Source organism: Anomaloglossus baeobatrachus, unplaced genomic scaffold (assembly GCF_048569485.1).
Source record: "Anomaloglossus baeobatrachus isolate aAnoBae1 unplaced genomic scaffold, aAnoBae1.hap1 Scaffold_34, whole genome shotgun sequence".
Classification (NCBI taxonomy): domain Eukaryota; kingdom Metazoa; phylum Chordata; class Amphibia; order Anura; family Aromobatidae; genus Anomaloglossus; species Anomaloglossus baeobatrachus.
In genome coordinates, this window is record NW_027442771.1 from 753,409 (window position 1) to 759,294 (window position 5,886).

Consider the following 5,886-nt stretch of genomic DNA (forward strand, 5'->3'; position numbering starts at 1 on the left):
GAAATCCACTAAAAGTTTTGTTTGGTTATCTTGCAATCCCGAGATAATCGTCTCCATGCTCCAAATCCATTTTAAAGCCATTTTTAAGGCATTTCGCGCATACATGAAATGAACACATTTTTCTCCAAAACTATAACAGATGCAAGCTTGTCCTGTTTGGTGGAGATGATATTTAATAAAATAATTAGAAATCCACTAAAAGTTTTGTTTGGTTATCTTGCAATCCCGAGATAATCGTCTCCATGCTCCAAATCCATTTTAAAGCCATTTTTAAGGCATTTCGCGCATACATGAAATGAACACATTTTTCTCCAAAACTATAACAGATGCAAGCTTGTCCTGTTTGGTGGAGATAATATTTAATAAAATAAGTAGAAATCTACTAAAAGTTTCGTTTGTTTATATTGCCATCCTGAGATAATCGTCTCCATGCTCCAAATCCATTTTAAAGCCATTTCAAAGGCATTTTGCGCATACATGAAATGAACACATTTTTCTTCAAAACTATAACACATGCAAGCTTGTCCTGTTTGGTGGAGATGATATTTAATAAAATAAGTAGAAATCCACTAAAAGTTTTGTTTGGTTATCTTGCAATCCCGAGATAATCGTCTCCATGCTCCAAATCCATTTTAAAGCCATTTTTAAGGCATTTCGCGCATACATGAAATGAACACATTTTTCTCCAAAACTATAACAGATGCAAGCTTGTCCTGTTTGGTGGAGATGATATTTAATAAAATAAGTAGAAATCCACTAAAAGTTTTGTTTGGTTATCTTGCAATCCCGAGATAATCGTCTCCATGCTCCAAATCCATTTTAAAGCCATTTTTAAGGCATTTCGCGCATACATGAAATGAACACATTTTTCTCCAAAACTATAACAGATGCAAGCTTGTCCTGTTTGGTGGAGATGATATTTAATAAAATAAGTAGAAATCCACTAAAAGTTTTGTTTGGTTATCTTGCAATCCCGAGATAATCGTCTCCATGCTCCAAATCCATTTTAAAGCCATTTTTAAAGCATTTCGCGCATACATGAAATGAACACATTTTTCTCCAAAACTATAACAGATGCAAGCTTGTCCTGTTTGGTGGAGATGATATTTAATAAAATAAGTAGAAATCCACTAAAAGTTTTGTTTGGTTATCTTGCAATCCCGAGATAATCGTCTCCATGCTCCAAATCCATTTTAAAGCCATTTCAAAGGCATTTTGCGCATACATGAAATGAACACATTTTTCTCCAAAACTATAACACATGCAAGCTTGTCCTGTTTGGTGGAGATGATATTTAATAAAATAAGTAGAAATCCACTAAAAGTTTTGTTTGGTTATCTTGCAATCCCGAGATAATCGTCTCCATGCTCCAAATCCATTTTAAAGCCATTTTTAAGGCATTTCGCGCATACATGAAATGAACACATTTTTCTCCAAAACTATAACAGATGCAAGCTTGTCCTGTTTGGTGGAGATGATATTTAATAAAATAATTAGAAATCCACTAAAAGTTTTGTTTGGTTATCTTGCAATCCCGAGATAATCGTCTCCATGCTCCAAATCCATTTTAAAGCCATTTTTAAGGCATTTCGCGCATACATGAAATCAACACATTTTTCTCCAAAACTATAACAGATGCAAGCTTGTCCTGTTTGGTGGAGATAATATTTAATAAAATAAGTAGAAATCTACTAAAAGTTTCGTTTGTTTATATTGCCATCCTGAGATAATCGTCTCCATGCTCCAAATCCATTTTAAAGCCATTTCAAAGGCATTTTGCGCATACATGAAATGAACACATTTTTCTCCAAAACTATAACACATGCAAGCTTGTCCTGTTTGGTGGAGATGATATTTAATAAAATAAGTAGAAATCCACTAAAAGTTTTGTTTGGTTATCTTGCAATCCCGAGATAATCGTCTCCATGCTCCAAATCCATTTTAAAGCCATTTTTAAGGCATTTCGCGCATACATGAAATGAACACATTTTTCTCCAAAACTATAACAGATGCAAGCTTGTCCTGTTTGGTGGAGATGATATTTAATAAAATAAGTAGAAATCCACTAAAAGTTTTGTTTGGTTATCTTGCAATCCCGAGATAATCGTCTCCATGCTCCAAATCCATTTTAAAGCCATTTTTAAGGCATTTCGCGCATACATGAAATGAACACATTTTTCTCCAAAACTATAACAGATGCAAGCTTGTCCTGTTTGGTGGAGATAATATTTAATAAAATAAGTAGAAATCTACTAAAAGTTTCGTTTGTTTATATTGCCATCCTGAGATAATCGTCTCCATGCTCCAAATCCATTTTAAAGCCATTTCAAAGGCATTTTGCGCATACATGAAATGAACACATTTTTCTCCAAAACTATAACACATGCAAGCTTGTCCTGTTTGGTGGAGATGATATTTAATAAAATAAGTAGAAATCCACTAAAAGTTTTGTTTGGTTATCTTGCAATCCCGAGATAATCGTCTCCATGCTCCAAATCCATTTTAAAGCCATTTTTAAGGCATTTCGCGCATACATGAAATGAACACATTTTTCTCCAAAACTATAACAGATGCAAGCTTGTCCTGTTTGGTGGAGATGATATTTAATAAAATAAGTAGAAATCCACTAAAAGTTTTGTTTGGTTATCTTGCAATCCCGAGATAATCGTCTCCATGCTCCAAATCCATTTTAAAGCCATTTTTAAGGCATTTCGCGCATACATGAAATGAACACATTTTTCTCCAAAACTATAACAGATGCAAGCTTGTCCTGTTTGGTGGAGATGATATTTAATAACATAAGTAGAAATCCACTAAAAGTTTTGTTTGGTTATCTTGCAATCCCGAGATAATCGTCTCCATGCTCCAAATCCATTTTAAAGCCATTTTTAAAGCATTTCGCGCATACATGAAATGAACACATTTTTCTCCAAAACTATAACAGATGCAAGCTTGTCCTGTTTGGTGGAGATGATATTTAATAAAATAAGTAGAAATCCACTAAAAGTTTTGTTTGGTTATCTTGCAATCCCGAGATAATCGTCTCCATGCTCCAAATCCATTTTAAAGCCATTTCAAAGGCATTTTGCGCATACATGAAATGAACACATTTTTCTCCAAAACTATAACACATGCAAGCTTGTCCTGTTTGGTGGAGATGATATTTAATAAAATAAGTAGAAATCCACTAAAAGTTTTGTTTGGTTATCTTGCAATCCCGAGATAATCGTCTCCATGCTCCAAATCCATTTTAAAGCCATTTTTAAGGCATTTCGCGCATACATGAAATGAACACATTTTTCTCCAAAACTATAACAGATGCAAGCTTGTCCTGTTTGGTGGAGATGATATTTAATAAAATAATTAGAAATCCACTAAAAGTTTTGTTTGGTTATCTTGCAATCCCGAGATAATCGTCTCCATGCTCCAAATCCATTTTAAAGCCATTTTTAAGGCATTTCGCGCATACATGAAATGAACACATTTTTCTCCAAAACTATAACAGATGCAAGCTTGTCCTGTTTGGTGGAGATGATATTTAATAAAATAAGTAGAAATCCACTAAAAGTTTTGTTTGGTTATCTTGCAATCCCGAGATAATCGTCTCCATGCTCCAAATCCATTTTAAAGCCATTTTTAAGGCATTTCGCGCATACATGAAATGAACACATTTTTCTCCAAAACTATAACAGATGCAAGCTTGTCCTGTTTGGTGGAGATGATATTTAATAAAATAAGTAGAAATCCACTAAAAGTTTTGTTTGGTTATCTTGGAATCCCGAGATAATCGTCTCCATGCTCCAAATCCATTTTAAAGCCATTTTTAAGGCATTTCGCGCATACATGAAATGAACACATTTTTCTCCAAAACTATAACAGATGCAAGCTTGTCCTGTTTGGTGGAGATGATATTTAATAAAATAAGTAGAAATCCACTAAAAGTTTTGTTTGGTTATCTTGCAATCCCGAGATAATCGTCTCCATGCTCCAAATCCATTTTAAAGCCATTTTTAAGGCATTTCGCGCATACATGAAATGAACACATTTTTCTCCAAAACTATAACAGATGCAAGCTTGTCCTGTTTGGTGGAGATAATATTTAATAAAATAAGTAGAAATCTACTAAAAGTTTCGTTTGTTTATATTGCCATCCTGAGATAATCGTCTCCATGCTCCAAATCCATTTTAAAGCCATTTCAAAGGCATTTTGCGCATACATGAAATGAACACATTTTTCTCCAAAACTATAACACATGCAAGCTTGTCCTGTTTGGTGGAGATGATATTTAATAAAATAAGTAGAAATCCACTAAAAGTTTTGTTTGGTTATCTTGCAATCCCGAGATAATCGTCTCCATGCTCCAAATCCATTTTAAAGCCATTTTTAAGGCATTTCGCGCATACATGAAATGAACACATTTTTCTCCAAAACTATAACAGATGCAAGCTTGTCCTGTTTGGTGGAGATGATATTTAATAAAATAAGTAGAAATCCACTAAAAGTTTTGTTTGGTTATCTTGCAATCCCGAGATAATCGTCTCCATGCTCCAAATCCATTTTAAAGCCATTTTTAAGGCATTTCGCGCATACATGAAATGAACACATTTTTCTCCAAAACTATAACAGATGCAAGCTTGTCCTGTTTGGTGGAGATGATATTTAATAAAATAAGTAGAAATCCACTAAAAGTTTTGTTTGGTTATCTTGCAATCCCGAGATAATCGTCTCCATGCTCCAAATCCATTTTAAAGCCATTTTTAAGGCATTTCGCGCATACATGAAATGAACACATTTTTCTCCAAAACTATAACAGATGCAAGCTTGTCCTGTTTGGTGGAGATGATATTTAATAAAATAAGTAGAAATCCACTAAAAGTTTTGTTTGGTTATCTTGCAATCCCGAGATAATCGTCTCCATGCTCCAAATCCATTTTAAAGCCATTTTTAAGGCATTTCGCGCATACATGAAATGAACACATTTTTCTCCAAAACTATAACAGATGCAAGCTTGTCCTGTTTGGTGGAGATGATATTTAATAAAATAAGTAGAAATCCACTAAAAGTTTTGTTTGGTTATCTTGCAATCCCGAGATAATCGTCTCCATGCTCCAAATCCATTTTAAAGCCATTTTTAAGGCATTTCGCGCATACATGAAATGAACACATTTTTCTCCAAAACTATAACAGATGCAAGCTTGTCCTGTTTGGTGGAGATAATATTTAATAAAATAAGTAGAAATCTACTAAAAGTTTCGTTTGTTTATATTGCCATCCTGAGATAATCGTCTCCATGCTCCAAATCCATTTTAAAGCCATTTCAAAGGCATTTTGCGCATACATGAAATGAACACATTTTTCTCCAAAACTATAACACATGCAAGCTTGTCCTGTTTGGTGGAGATGATATTTAATAAAATAAGTAGAAATCCACTAAAAGTTTTGTTTGGTTATCTTGCAATCCCGAGATAATCGTCTCCATGCTCCAAATCCATTTTAAAGCCATTTTTAAGGCATTTCGCGCATACATGAAATGAACACATTTTTCTCCAAAACTATAACAGATGCAAGCTTGTCCTGTTTGGTGGAGATGATATTTAATAAAATAAGTAGAAATCCACTAAAAGTTTTGTTTGGTTATCTTGCAATCCCGAGATAATCGTCTCCATGCTCCAAATCCATTTTAAAGCCATTTTTAAGGCATTTCGCGCATACATGAAATGAACACATTTTTCTCCAAAACTTTAACAGATGCAAGCTTGTCCTGTTTGGTGGAGATAATATTTAATAAAATAAGTAGAAATCTACTAAAAGTTTCGTTTGTTTATATTGCCATCCTGAGATAATCGTCTCCATGCTCCAAATCCATTTTAAAGCCATTTCAAAGG